General features: G+C 28.6%; 1 protein-coding gene across 1 annotated transcript in view; it reads right to left on the bottom strand.

Moving 5' to 3' along the window:
* Positions 1–17,017, bottom strand: part of LOC111677589 (zwei Ig domain protein zig-8) — a 458,977-nt gene that overhangs the window by 191,641 nt on the left and 250,319 nt on the right. Inside the window, exon 2 of the mRNA XM_046945628.1 lies at positions 11,821–11,840. The gene's annotated coding sequence lies outside the window, so the exon portion shown is untranslated. The remainder of the gene's footprint in view (positions 1–11,820; positions 11,841–17,017) is intronic.

Below are 17,017 nucleotides of genomic sequence, written 5' to 3'. Positions count from 1 at the left end.
CAGGCCGCAATTTTGAAGATAATTGAATGAAATTTGGTACATTATCTTCTATTGTCCCAAGGATGAACTCTATTGAAAATGGTTAAGATTGGTCAATTATTTCACCTATATAACTGTACCCCCGAATAGGGCTTGTAAACATTGTAATCAAACTACAGGTCGCAATTTTGGAGATAATTCAATGAAATTTGGCACATGATCTTCTATTATACCGCAGACGAAGTCTATTGAAAATGATTAACATCGGTCCATTATTTCACATAGCCCCCAAACAACTGAACCCCCGCAATAGATCCTGTAAATCTTGCAATCAAACTACAGGTCGCAATTTTGGAGATAATTCAATGAAATTTGGCACATGATGTTTAATGGTACTGTAGACGAAGCATATTGAAAATTGTTAACATCAGTCCATTATTTCACCTAGGCCCCATAGAACTGAACCCGCCAAATAGGGCTTTTAGGTTCAAAATTATGTTTAATATACTCGTATTTCGACAAAATGCTGCAAAACCATGTTCTATACTAGTCTTGATGACGCTGATGAACTTTATAATTATAAGGCCTCATTTGATACTAGCCCCTCTAAAAAGCCCTCATCAAAATTTTACTTAAATATGCACAGTTTTGTTAAACAATATATGGCTTTAGTATATCTGAGGCAAGATACAATTCAACTTAAATGCTTTATTATGAAAACTAAATCACATTTTATTCGTATACAGGTGTAGGGTATTATATGGTCGGTCTCGCCCGACTATAACTTCTTACTTGTTTTATATTGATTTTGTGTAAATAAATTTAAATTTTTTTCTCGTTTTTTTTTATAAATTTTTTCCCAATTTCCTTCATTTATTTGCCTTAAAGTATGCTAACAAAATTTCTAATTAATGTTCGCCTAATTGCATGCTCTACAAATATTTACTAAACAATTTATTTAACTCTAATGAATTTTTATTTAAATTTCTATGCCAAATTTATTAACTAATTACACTTCACTTTAGTAGAAATACTAGTATATTTTATTTCCCGCAGCCACCTTTCATCAAACACTATAAAAAGTGCATTTTAAATTAATATTTGCACTTAAAAATAACTGGTAAATAATTGTTTTTATATAAAATATTGATGCAGAAACAACTTTTAAACATTCACACAGACACACATATGACAGCGTTAAGCGAACAACTGCATTGAAATAAATTATGAAAAATTATATTCCAATTAAAATGTTTAATGTATGTATTTGATATTTAATGCGATTATGTTATAAAGGTTTCAGTAATCTGTAGCCTATTTATGGGCAACATAATGTTTTTGAAGTAAAAGTAATTAGTTCATAACGTTTGAAAAAATTTAAGCATATTTTTTATTATATAGCAGGTTAAACCTAGAAATAATTTAATTATATTGTTAATTAGATTTTGAAGATTATTAAACTAAAATATTGCATTTTTATAAAATATTTTTAAAATTTAAGAAATTTACTAAAATGATGTGTTATTAATAACACGGACATAGATGGACCGATATTTGGAGAAGGGAGCCTAACATAGAAATAGTCATTACATCTGACATGATTGGATGGGGCAATCAGGAGATTTGCTCCCTATAAAGCTTCAGGGCCGGATGACATTTTTCCGTCATTTTTAAAGATGGAAGCGGGACAGATTTTCCTAAATCATTCACAGATATTTACTACAGGTTTTAAATTGACTTATTCTCCAGTTAAATGGCAGGTTTCAAGGTGAATTTGGGTCATGCCCAAACTATGCGAATCTTATGTCCTTTCGACTGATACGTTTTACATCCTTCTTACTTTAAACCATTGGTAGTCGATAGTATTGTTAAAAGCAGTAACCAGACAAATACCTTAAATATAAGCTGAATATGAGCTGAATTCTTATCTAAAGGGACGATCAGTAGAAACTGCTTTAAACGAAATTTTCCTCTACATAGGTGAATCCTTCGATAGAAAACTGTATAAAGTTCACACTGATACTCTTAATCCCCAGACCAATTTTTTGTTGACCGAGTACGATATGACTATCGGTAAAAGGGTATTTCGCGGTATGAATTTTCGCATGGTGGCATTTTGTCAACTTTACTCTAGATTATCACGATTAATAAACAACTAAGAAGTGAAAGGACTTGACGATTTCGTAATACTTTTAAAACGAAAGAACTCTGCTTCCTGGAAAAAGATATGGATGACAGACAATGTTAAGGACTTAAGTACACCTAACCTTGATATTTAGATAGAGATACTACATAAAGGATAGGATCAACAAGGCACATGCGTGCTGGACGATATGTAGGAAGACTATAGGTATGAAATGGGTTCTTAGACCTATTATGACAAATTGGATTTATGAGAGTGGAATTACTCATATCTAGCTTATGTGTCAATAATCTGGTAGATTTATTTGGAAAAAAATTGTAATATCAAACTACTAAAGGAAGTTCGGAGTACTAAGGCTCTGAAGCCGTTGTTAAATATTCCACACATTAAAACATATTAAAGATATGACGAAGCGAACGTCTCATAACGTTAGTCGAACTGTCCAAAAGCAGTTATAGGACACGTCAACAATGTATACTGGGTACCTTGGAAGGTTAAACACATTCATCGGACGTGCCTGATCGCATACCAGACACAAAAATTGTCCCAAACTTTAATCCGAGATAGAATGTCTTTGGCAAAGGGAATATAATACCAAATAACAGCAGGAATCTGTTGTGGCACAGATGGCTCTAAATTGGGGAAAAGGAGGGCCTGGGATTTTATACTGAAGACCCATACAGAAACACATATTATTGCAATCCATTGGTAATTAATCGCTCATATAAACACAATTAAGGACTTGCAATATCAATGTCTCTTGTATTCGTTTAAGCACATCAGATATTTTCATAAAAGAAATTATTAAGTTCAGGAAGAACAAATTACAGCTTCATATATAACTAATCCACGATAAAATTCGTCAAAACAGAAAGCATCAACAATGTGGAGTTATTATGTATTAAACTTTGGAGCCCCTTTTACTCTAGGCGTGATCAAGAAGCCACCAGAAATGAGAAGTTATTTCATTTAGAACGTATTATTATTTTAAAATTCGGAAGCTATCCCATAATGTTGCAATGTAAAATGTTGTTATTTCATACATATTTCTACATAAGTATAAATACTTCATCATTAGGGATAGATTGACTTTTTCCCAAAGTCATATACTTTTTATAGGCCTGTTAAGATTTTGGGGGACCGGTGTTATTTTTGCAAAAGAGTGTCCATTATCTCAGGCTCGTATCTTGCAACCCTCTAGGAATTTTGATTTAATTTTTAAAGGAATGTTGTAGCTCTTGTCATAAAGAATTATCTTAATTTATCTTATTTTTTTAATTTTTAGAGAAAAATTTTACTTTGTGAAATTGCAATTTTTTAACAACACCTATACGTATACGTGTTAATGATTTATTGCTATTACAAATATTAAGTATACGCCTAATTTAAATAAGGATTGAAAAGCGAAAAATTTATTTACTTTTCCTGTTTTTGATCTTGAAGATCAAAATATAGTTTTTTACATTGTGAAATTGCACTAATTTTTAACTGTCACCGGTACGTATACGTGTTAATGATTTCTTTAGAATTTTCTAAAATTTTTCTAAAATGCAGTGATGGGTATAACCCATTCGAAGTTAATGGGCTAAAGATTATTTAAAAAAAAATGGCACATATTTTTTAAGCTTCTAAGAAAGAGCTTATTAAGTTTAGTTAAAGTTGGCGTGAACTACTTTTGCTATTTGAAGAAAATATAATATCAACCAGTGAAATTACCATATAATTTAAATTTACTCTTTGAGGAAAAGTTGCACATATTGTCCACAGAAATTATAATTGTAAAAAAAATATTTTATTTATTTTAGGAGGAAATTTCACTGATTTTATTAACGACACCTGTACGTATACGGGCTATTGATTGATTTATTGATATTACAAATATTACAAATATTTATTGATATTACAAATATTAAGAATACAACTTATTAAGAGATGTACTAAAAAGTAAAATATAGATTTTTATACCCTACACCACTTTAATGGGGAGGGTATATTGGGTTTGTGTTAATGTTTGTAACGCACAATAAGCTATGTCCGTCCGTCTGGCCATTGTAATCAAACTACAGGTCGCATTTTTGAAGATAATTCAATGAAATGAAAATGGTACATGATCTTTTATGGTACTGTAGATGAAGCTTGATGAAAATGGTTTACATTGGTACATTATTTCACCTAGCCTCCATACAATTGAACCCGCCGAATAGGGCTTTCCAGTTCATAATTATGTTTAATATACTTATATCTCGACAAAAAGCTGCAAAAACCAAGTTTTATACAATTCAAATGCTTTAGGGTAGGGTATTATATTTTACGGATTTTAGTTTACATACTGCGTGCTCACAAACTGTACATTGTGTAATTATAGACAGGAAATCTGAGCCGATTAGTTTAGATGTAGGACCAATATTTATTGGTTATCCCTAGTAATAATTTTGATTTTATTCAAAATTTAATTTTAATTATATTAAAAAATGGGAAAATTAAATTAAAAATTAAATTTGCTCAACGAATATAATTTTGTTTGGCGATAGCAAATAAAATATTATATTCATATTAAATATATATTTATTAGTTCGACTCACAGATACTTTTGCTAAATGTCATATAATGTAATTCGAAATATTTTATACTAAATATTGTCCATTCTGAACCCGCGTTTAATAGATACAGAACTAAAATTTTCAAATATTGTGTTATACTGAAATAAATTTTTTTTAAGTGATAACAAAAATACGAGTTTTTTCACACAATGTAAGTCAGTCTAATGTTCAAAGGTAAATTAATAAAATAATGTTCAAAGCTTATTATTTTGTGAACATAATTAGTTAATGAATTTTATTTTTAGGTCAAAAAATTGTTTATATTTATAAAACGTAAATATGATAAATTTTAATGCAAATAAGGCAATTAAAAAATTAAAAAATTAAAAATAATGAATAATTTAAAATATAAACCAAAATAAGTGTTTTTGTAAAAGGGGGGCTTTAATAGGGTTAAGGGTTAATATGACCCTATCCTTATAAATTTTGGTAAAGGCATTTATGTCTACTGCAAAGACATTTGTGTAGAACTAAATCGTGTTATTAGTGTTTAAAAGTGCATTTTTGACCTTCAAGACATTTTCTGGCGGGGGGTGCGGTTATATGGGAGCAAGGCGAAATAATAACCGAAGAGACCAAAAACTTTAACCCAAAGTCTTTGGGTCAAACTAAAAGTAGGTGCTAAATTTCATCAACTTATCTTGAAAATTGCGATCTGTAGCGTGTGTACAAGTTTACATGGACACGCAGACGGACAAAGGGACGGACGGACACACGAGCCAAACTAAATCGATTAAGAAACTGATTCTGAGCCGATTGATAGCATTTTAAGTGATTATTTTAACACGATGATGTTATTGGTGGTAATTACTTACCATGAGAAGTATACATAACACATTAACAATAAGACATTACTAGACTACTTCTGTGTAATATGGACGATAAATAGTAAACATTGGAGAGTATGTTAATAGGTAACTGGTTACAATTGGAAGTCATTACCAACTTGTTACTGTTTTTTTAAAACACCCATAAGTTAAAATCTAAAATATATACGGTTTGTTAAATGTTTCCTAAAGACAAACAAATTTATTTTGAATGTTTTTTTTTATAAAAAAAAATAACATCCAATGAAATGTAAAGATATTTAAAAGGTTATTTTGTTCAAAATTTATCAACATACCTTTGAATGAGAAGAAAACAAAATAACAAAAACTAATCACGTTTAATAGTAAATAACTTAGTGGTAGAGTATTATTAACATATTATCAGCGGTAGCAACATCATCATCATCATCATTATCATTACAATGTTTAAAGTCTCAGCTTCAACGCTAACTTTATCATTATCATGAAGAGGCATTGAGGCATGCCTCAAAATGACTACAAATGGCTAGTCAAGCATAGATGGCCTAAAACTATAAACTCTTGGCGAGGGAAAAAACAAAAACAAAAGAAATGTTTATATGATATGAGTGTAATTTGTAGACTTCTTGCGTTAAAAGCAATTTTGGCAACAACAAAAACCAAGTGTTTGTAATAAGAAAATCCTTGAACACAAGGTTGGCCAAAAACTGAAGAACATTTTAAAACCGCATTAACAGCTGCAGTTAAATATGGTGAGAGCTGTGATGGGAAAACGTAATGTGTATTTTAAGACACTGAGAAATTTGGTTTGAGGAAAATTTTAATTGAAATTTATTAAGGAAATTAGTTTTGTTGGATTATATATAAATATTCATTCTGCTTGTATTAAAAGTTAATTCCAAGTTTTCTAATATTCTTTATTTGATTTCGATCAAAAAGAAACTAAATTTATAATTCACCTATAGCATTTCTTCCAGTGTACAGCACAAATTATCCAATGTTGTGTAATAGTTCCCAACAGTTCGGGAATACATTTTTTGAAACTGAAATTTTAAGAGTTGTTTTCATTAGCAGCAAATACTGAAGATGCATATGATTCATATTAGCTGTAAATTTTAAACTAAGTAGCTAGACATTTAAAAAAAGTGTTTCACTGTTTCCTAAAACACATCTGGAAAAAATTATAGCAACATACTTAGCTTAACCTCAATCGGCCTGACAGACACACACACACATACCAAACAAAAAAAAAAATATTCTCAAAGACCACAAAACTAGACGATAAAAACAGATTTGAAATCTTTTCTTACTGCCTGTTTGTCTGTCCCTTCGTCTGACTGTTTGTTTTTCCGAATAACCAATAAGCTTATGTCTAGAGCAACATATTTATTGTAAACTTTGAAAAAAACCTCAAATAATGACAATTTCCTATTTTAGTATATGAGTGTGGCTTTTTATTTTGGGCTGTATTATCTGCTTTTAGTTCTTCTACTACAAACAGCTGCCAAAATGTAAGCAAGTAAAAGAAGAAAGAAAGGACGTTAAGGAAAATAATTGCAATTGCATTTTCATTGAGCTTGAACTTAATTTGAAAATAAATGTAACATTAGTTTCTAACAAGTAGTAATATTACATTTGGCTACGCCGAATCATATATACTACCATCAAATCATTGCCATATAAATCATCTTTGATATATATGAATATATCATATATCGATATAAATATAAACATCAAGGTAATATTTGAACGAAGTCCTTTAAAAAAGGTTCAACTTTTAAAAACAAATCATATTTGTCCAATTTGTATTACCTTGAAACAATTTTTTTTTAAAGGAGTTACATGCGTGGTAGTGTCAATTATGGAGCTGTCCTCATTTGTCTTTACAACATTTTCTGTAATTTTCTAGACAGGACATTATATAAGCGTAAGATCAATTATGAACTGATTATAGTAATATCTTGTAGAACGATTTTTGTATAAAAATTTCGCATTTTTAAACAAATAATGTAAGTAATTTTTTAATAGAAATTTACATAAATGAGAGTTACGGCTTCTTATGGATTGATTGTCGTAGAATTTAGAATATAAATTTTAGCTGATACAAAACTAGTTTATGTCAAATTTTTTTCGGTCTAGTAAAAGATTAAGGTTTTCTAGAACGATTTTGTGTCGAACATATCATGTTTTTGTCGAATTTCGTTGTTCTACTTGAATTTTTAAGCCAGTACTGATCGCTAAAGTAACTTGTGATGGGGATCTTTTTTGGGTAGAGTCAACTGTAGATCAACCCACGGATTTGGTTCTTAGAAATCATATTCATGTCGAATTTCATAGCGGTAATTGTATTTTTAAAAATGTAATGAGCGTTAAAGTAATTTTCTGTTCAGGCCCTTATGTGGGGGTAAGGTCAAATATAGACCGATTCCAACAAAATTTCATAGAGATATGTGGGGAAATGCAAAACTTGTTTTTTTTCGAATTTCGTCGACAAATAATTATTTTGAAGCCAGTAATCAGCATTATAGTAATTTTTAAAAGGCGACCTTAATGGAATAGACGTGGGTTCTCTGTTCGTTATAATTCAGAATTGACGGAGAATATTTTGAGAAAATTTCAACTTTCTATTTGGACTCTATCACGCTAACAACAGACAGACGGACGGACACAGCTGGATCGTTTTAGAATTTTTTCCCAGTTAGTTAGTTAGTTAGTTAGTTAGTTAGTTAGTTAGATAGATAGATAGATAGATAGATAGATAGATAGATAGATAGATAGATAGATAGATAGATAGATAGATAGATAGATAGATAGATAGATAGATAGATAGATAGATAGATAGATAGATATATAGATAGATAGATAGATAGATAGATAGATAGATAGATAGATAGATAGATAGATAGATAGATAGATAGATAGATAGATAGATAGATAGATAGATAGATAGATAGATAGATAGATAGATAGATAGATAGATAGATAGATAGATAGATAGATAGATAGATAGATAGAGATAGATAGATAGATAGATAGATAGATAGATAGATAGATAGATAGATAGATAGATAGATAGATAGATAGATAGATAGATAGATAGATAGATAGATAGATAGATAGATAGATAGATAGATAGATAGATAGATAGATAGATAGATAGATAGATAGATAGATAGATAGATAGATAGATAGATAGATAGATAGATAGATAGATAGATAGATAGATAGATAGATAGATAGATAGATAGATAGATAGATAGATAGATAGATAGATAGATAGATAGATAGATAATAGATAGATAGATAGATAGATAGATAGATAGATAGATAGATAGATAGATAGATAGATAGATAGATAGATAGATAGATAGATAGATAGATAGATAGATAGATAGATAGATAGATAGATAGATAGATAGATAGATAGATAGATAGATAGATAGATAGATAGATATATATAATATATATATATATAGATAGATAGATAGATAGATAGATAGATAGATAGATAGATAGATAGATAGATAGATAGATAGATAGATAGATAGATAGATAGATAGATAGATAGATAGATAGATAGATAGATAGATAGATAGATAGATAGATAGATAGATAGATAGATAGATAGATAGATAGATAGATAGATAGATAGATAGATAGATAGATAGATAGATAGATAGATAGATAGATAGATAGATAGATAGATAGTTAGTTAGTTAGTTAGTTAGTTAGTTAGTTAGTTAGTTATTTAGTTAGTTAGTTAGTTAGTTAGTTAGTTAGTTAGTTAGTTAGTTAGTTAGTTAGTAAGTTAGTGAGTTAGTTAGTTGGTTAGTTAGTTGGTTACTTAGTTGGTTAGTTCAATAGGTAGTTTCTTGCAAAAAAATGTACCAATAACATATACTTTGGTCCCTTAAAAGTCCCTTAAATTAATGCATGTGTTTCTTGTAAATAACTCTATGTGTGTGTGTTCTCAACAGCGTTTATACAAAAAACTACAGTTTCTTATTTAAGCACGTAACGCAAACATTGAAATGCTTGAGGGCATATTTTTCTTTCTATTTTGGGTATGCCCGATCACGATTGTATGTGTGTGTATTGCAGAAAAATTTAAAACTCTTGTGTAGTTAATTTCAGTTTTCTATATGAAATTAGTTTCTTTATTAGAACTATTCTTAAGGGTGTTTTTATATATTAACAATTTTATTGAGAATTGAACAGTTTACCATATACAAACACACACACACACACACAGAAGACAGAAGTTCGCCACATTCGTTTTAATTTTGAACAAATAGAAATTAAATTGAATTCATTGCAATTATTGCTGCTGGTTTTTGAGAAAATTATGAATTGTTAGTTTAGCTTATGACATGAACGTTTGGATGTTAATACAATGCTATTGTTTTTATTCTAAGAGGATGATTAAATGTTCGTTTAAATTAACAATTTTAAATATTTGTTTCACAATATATTTTGAAAATTGTCTGTATTATAGAATTCATCATAGAACAGATTAATCTACTGTTTATATAGACAAACGTCTATACTATATAATATTTTATAGAATAGGCTATAGATTCGACTATAGACAGGACCATAAACTTGACTATAGATTTAACTTTTGAATAGACTGCAGACTAGACTATACACTTAAATATAAACAAAATTATAGTCTAAACATAAACATTCGAAACTATTTCTGGAATATTTTACATATTTACCTGTATAAAACCTATTTGAAAAGCCTATTAAAAAGGGATCCTTAGCAAATAATAACAAAACAAATCTCAACCGAAAAACTGTTTATAAAAGAAACTTAAAACTAATGTTTATTTTAATTTAAATAACAACTGGTTTATTTCAAATTTACTAAATTTATTGTTATTATTATTTTTGTTGTCAATACGTCGGCTGGTGATGATGACAACGATGACAATGACAAACCACAAATTGTATAAAATTCAAATGTATGAGCGTAGGTATATGACTATAAACACACATGACATGTACATTTTTGCAATATCCTTTTAAAAGCTCAAATTTATATATGTGTCTGAGTATGTGTTTGTTTATTTTCATTGCGTTTAATTATACCAGAAAAATCTACATTACAAAAAACCATATTATTGTGGTTGACACAAACAATACACATACACATTTTTATGGACAAAATAAAATTCATTTTTATAAACGAAAGTAGTCTCTATAATGCAGGCAATAAGAGTAAAAAAGGATATATTAACTTATATAAACACACATGCAGGTGGAATTTTCTCATACGTAGGTGTATTTGGTTTGTAATTTGTTTTTATATTACAGTTATTTGTGGTATTTATTTGGAAAGTTTCTATCATGTAGGAGGGGGTGTATATTGGCAAACTGAAAGTATATACACAATGTTGCCAATTATAATTTTAAATCACATAATAGCTTTCCATAGTAGCAGGAATGTGTTTCGAAGAATGTAATACAATGAAAATCATCTGCAGATGTATTTAATTAACTGTTCTGTGAAGTTGTAATTTTATTTCAATTGGAAAAAATATATACTTTCATATTACTTCATAGAAGGGTCAGTAATCTTAGGTCAAAACTGGCAAAATTTATTATTGTAAATATCACAGTATCTTAGATATAGGAATAGCAAGAGAAGAGGGTAACAGTGGAAATGTTTTCATCATTTCCCTTGTAATTTATGGTTCAGTTCCTGTTTAATTCTAACTCAATTCACTTCTAGGTCAGTTCTAGTTCAATTCTAATTCACTTTTAGTTCAGTTCTAGTTCAGTTCTAGTTCAGTTCTAGTTCAGTTCTAGTTCAGTTCTAGTTCAGTTCTAGTTCAGTTCTAGTTCAGTTCTAGTTCAGTTCTAGTTCAGTTCTAGTTCAGTTCTAGTTCAGTTCTAGTTCAGTTCTAGTTCAGTTCTAGTTCAGTTCTAGTTCAGTTCTAGTTCAGTTCTAGTTCAGTTCTAGTTCAGTTCTAGTTCAGTTCTAGATAAGTTCTAGTTCAGTTCTTGTTTAGTTTAGTTTAGTTCTAATTCCGTTCTAGTTCAGTTCTAGTTCAATTCTAGTTCAGTTCTATTTCAGCTCTCGTTCAATTCTAGTTCAGTTTTTATTGAGTTTTTGTTTTGGATGAAAAATGCATTTTCAATCTTAATATAATGTTTTTACATGTCCGAATATTAGTTTTTTTCTTAATTAATATTGCAACAATCATACACATCGTAACACGTGGCGCTTCCCCATTTAGGTTAATAAAATATGGAATTAGTATGTAAAATAATTTAACATCAATACCTTTTTGATTAGAAGAGCACCTGCAAAGAAAAAAATGATCGTTGTAATTAAAGACGGTTAAATATAGTAAAAATATAATTTGATTTATTTATAGTTTTTACTTTAATTTTTTTAAGCAAAGCAAAAATTGCCTACGTTGTTTATCTTTTATTTTCATAATTACATATGCATATTTATATTTTGTTTGACAATTAATAATTTTTCCTTTAATTTCAATTTTACAGAAAAAGCTAAACCCTATATAATATATTTTTATAAATTAAGCTTATATTCCATCGCTTTTTTTATCTTGCTCAAACATTATGTTTGTCTTTGTTAAACATTATTATATAAGTTAAGTGTTCACTGATTTACGATTATTGGTTGCAATAAAAGATAATCTTAAAGCAAACATAATTAAATTGAATTTTAACATTACAAAGCAATTTTCTAATAAATAGTTCTTATTGTTTGTCTTTAGTGATAATATTTGAAGTATGTAATTTACAAAAACTCAACAAACAGGTAATAATAATAGTAAAGTAAGAATCTTTTCATAAAATTTGACTTAATTTTATATGTATTCATCTTGTTTAAATGATTACTTTAAGTTGAAAATTAATTTTTTAAACCATAAAAATTAAAGTGTAATATTTTGAAAATGAAATAGATACAAGATAAAGGAATAAATTCCCTATTAGTTGTCATTAATTTTTCTCTTTATACTTTAATATCATCTACAATTCTGAACTTAATTATTGTTTTTCCATAACAAAAATAAACTTTATTAAAATTTGTATTCTTATACATATAAATATGTAACATTTCTGTAGCTTGTTGCCAAAAGACCTTGTCATTTAACACTGATACATACTCATATTCCTAATGATAGTAGCTCAAATTCAAAGTGAGGAAAAAAGTGTTAGAACTTAAAATGAACTGCTATTAAGAACATCAAAACATACTTTACTTTCATTAAGTGAACTTGACATATACACATATAAACACACACACACAAAAACACTCACCTAAATATACACTCATGCAGCAACAAATTTGTAACACAAACACACACACACTCGCATACGTAAATAATAAAACATTTTATTTACACACTGAATTAATGAAAATGAAAGTTGACAAAAAGAAAGAAATTGTAACAGATAGGAAATAAACACATTGTATGATGCTTTTGTAACACATGTATACATACGTATATGTATGTTTAGGTTTAAGAATATGTGTGTGTTAATAAAACAAATGAATGCGCCCAGATGTATGTTATACAAAAACAAATTAAAAAGATAGAAATGTTGTTTCTTCAAAAAGAGTACAGAAGAATGAGTAATTAATAGAACAAGAGCAAAATATATCCGTATTGATAACAAATGCGTGAGTTTGTTATACACATATTAGGGTGTTTTTCAAAATAATTCATTTTGAAAATAAACTGTTGGTGGACATAACAATATATATAAATCAATTAACTACTTAGTATACAGACTAGTCTATAAGCTAACATCTCTTACTAGCTCATAAATTACACAAGGGCAAGTCTAGTGAATAGTTGATGTACAAGTGTAAGGGTTAGTTTATGAGTATGTTATATACTAACCCATTAACTAGTCTATTAAGTATTTCATTATTCAGTATATTGTATACGATACTGACTAGTATAGTACTATTCTTTAATGATTAGATCATAGAATATGATAATGACAAATGTATTGAATTGCATATGAACAAGTGTGTGGATTGGTCTAGTGATTGCTCCGTGGTCTAGTATATTGACAATATCATGGACTATTTTATAGCATGCTAACTTTATTAGTTTAATGACTAGTCTAGGACTTTAAGGGAAGACTTATTTTCTAATCTATTGACTAGTCAAATAACAAGTATGTTTGAAAATATTTCGACAAATATATAGACTACTCAGGGGATTACGCGTTTGAAAAGTGTATTTGCAAGATTTTGAGTATTTATTATTCTCTTAAGTTCCTATTCTATATAAAGCGCTATTGACTGTTCTATGGACTTGTCTATGTATATTTGTCATTGGCTAATCTATGGTGTAATTTAATGAATACTCTGTTTACTACTCTCTTACCAAGTCTATAATGTCGTTCAATGACTAGTTTATTGACTAGTCTATTATCTTTCCGACTATACAAGGCACTAGTGTGTTAAACAATCTATGGACTCACCTATTGAATTTTGCATCCTTTGTACGTACACTTATTATACATGTAGCACCATGTGGCGTATGGGTAACATTAAGTGCAAATTTATTATGTATACGCAAATGTGGTTATAAACATGTTAAAACCATATTGATCGAAAATATTTTATCGATTTTTAAAAAGATCACACTAATATCCAAGTATTTTTTCATTCACTACCTATTGTCGGGACGATATCGTAAATGTATTGAATATGTTATTCTTTATATGTGCTCTTACTTATTTATGAAGCATCATGTGGCGTATGGGTAACATAAAGTGCAAAATTTATTAGGTATACGCACCGGTAGTTAAAAATATGTTAGAAACATATTGATCAAAATATTTTTCTAATTTGTAAAAAAGACCACACTAATATCCAAGTATTTTTTCATTCACCACTCCTATTATTCGCATTTAAGTTTCGTGTAACGTTTGTTTAATATATTATTATTTTTTTGATTAAAAAGAAACATACTTTATATGTCTAACAAACTAATATTTTGATTTTAGTTTTTACACATCATTTATTCAGCAGGTTTAAGTTAAAGTGTCAAAAATCACTTTAGAAGAATACATTATTTAATCCAGGAAATTCGTACTCACAAGGATATTAGGATTAAAATGCAAAATTTAAATAAATCAATAAATATTATTCATTAAAAATATTTTGCAAAAATTTTCTTACTTTCTAAACAACAATTAAATCCTTTACATACTTCCTTCAATTTTCTCGAAAATTCTGAAATCTCAATTTCATCCAACAGAATAATTTGTAATATACACACAGCTGTCATATGCACTTCTGTTGTTATCATTATTGTTTTATAAACATAATTTTTGTCACCATTGTCATTGTCGTCTTTATGGTCCTAAGACATCATCAAACATTAAACATCATTATTACTATAACTTTAATTTCGACAAAAGTAAAAGTTTCCATTAAAGATGATACTTTTTCCAAAAAAAATCCCTTTTACTTTTCTTTTTCTGCAACAAATTATGTGTTTGTTGAGCTAATATTATTCATACCTCCTCCACACAAAAATACATTTAATATTGTGGTTTAACTGTTTTGGTATTTTGAGCTCATTTTTCACAAAATTCTTGGAAAAAATTGAAAGTTAATAATAACTTTTTTTGCTTCGTGCAAGTTGTAGCATGAATTTAGGCATCTGTTACAGTGTTTTAAGTATGTTTAGTGATTGAGTTGAAAGTACGACTAAAAGGTTTATTTTAACATTTTCAGCTCTTCATTGTCTTTGTCCTAATCGAGCATTGAGTGGTGTATTTGGTTTTGTTTTTGATTTTTATATTTTTATAACAAGATTGATCACATCCGGCTGTTGGTGACAAAGTTTAATTTTAGTTTTGGCAGACAAGTTTTTCTTACACTTTTAGCATTTTAATGTACGTGGTTTTTTGGTTTAATTTTGTTTCCAGAAATGAAAGTTAATAAACTCAATGAAATACTTTGAATTTGTCACAAACTTCTTTCAATATGTAAAACATATGAGAATATAAATATTAAAATTTAGAAAAAAATTCTTTTGATTAAAAAAAATATTTCTTATTAAATCATACACGATCACATTTTTTTCTTATTTGAGCTCAAACTATCTAACACAAATTGAAGAAAAATAAAATATGTTCATATATTCAAGTACAAATCACGTTCTATGCTGTAGCTATGTAGAGAGTGCGGAATATAGTTTGTTCTAATGAACACCTCAAGAAGTATGAAATATTTAGCATTATAAATGAACTAGAACTGAACTAGTAGTAAACTAGAACTTATCTAGAACTGAACTAGAACTTAAGTAGAACTACATTAGAACTGAACTAGAACCGAACTAGAACTGAACTAGAACTGAACTAGAACTGAACTAGAACTGAACTAGAACTGAACTAGAACTGAACTAGAACTGAACTAGAACTGAACTAGAACTGAACTAGAACTGAACTAGAACTGAACTAGAACTGAACTAGAACTGAACTAGAACTGAACTAGAACTGAACTAGAACTGAACTAGAACTGAACTAGAACTGAACTAGAATTGAACTAGAACTGAACTAGAACTTGCTTTTTAATAATAATATGTTTTATTTCATTAATTTGCTTTTTACAGGAATTTCTTAAATATAGCAATTAGTTTTGATATAAATTGAAACCCCACTAAGCCATATGGCTTGTCAGCAGGTGTAAAATTTAAAATAAAAATAATTTAATAATAAAAATAATAAAAATTTCATTGCGAACTTATAAAATGTTCTTTCAGTAGTTTTTTTCTTTTAAACTTGTTGTTTTCGTTTACTATGGATACAGGTATCTTATTAAGGACTGATGGCAGGGTAACTCCAAGAGTGCTTTTACCATATTCATTCTGGAAACGATCCACTTTGTACCTTCCTTGTGCTCTTCTTCTTGTGTTGTACTCATGATCGATGACACTCATGAATCGGTTATCGTTATAGAACTCGGTTAATATAGTCATAAGATATATGTTTTTTACGTTTAATACGTTCATAGTTTTGGTTATGTTATCGTTGGTGTTTTTATGGGCTTGATTTGTGTATGTATTATTTTGAATTGTTTGTGAGTTTAGTTGATTATTATCGTTTATATTAGACAATATGTTGTTATTGATTGTGTTGCTGGGGTTGTAATTAGTTGTTGTATTGATTTGTGTTGAGTTGCTTGCAGAAAAATTATAACTTTTTCTAAGGATTTTGAGTATTTGGTTTTGAGTGTTTTGTATTATTCGACAGTGAGTTGAACTTCCCCATGCAGCAATACCATGTCTTATGTAAGACTCTGTTAATGAAAAGTAAACTTGCCTAAGTACATTGTACGTTGTGCAGTAACTTAGATGACATATCATAAAGGCTGTTTTTCGCAGTTTTCTTTGTAGATCTTCAATATGAGTTTTCCATTTGAATTTGCTATCAACATATACCCCTAGATATTTATATGCATCTACTAATTCTATTAATGT

The sequence above is a fragment of the Lucilia cuprina genome, chromosome 3, assembly GCF_022045245.1.
Source record: "Lucilia cuprina isolate Lc7/37 chromosome 3, ASM2204524v1, whole genome shotgun sequence".
Lineage (NCBI taxonomy): Eukaryota > Metazoa > Arthropoda > Insecta > Diptera > Calliphoridae > Lucilia > Lucilia cuprina.
Note: the sequence above shows the minus strand (reverse complement) of the source record. Positions and strands in the feature narration are given on the sequence as shown.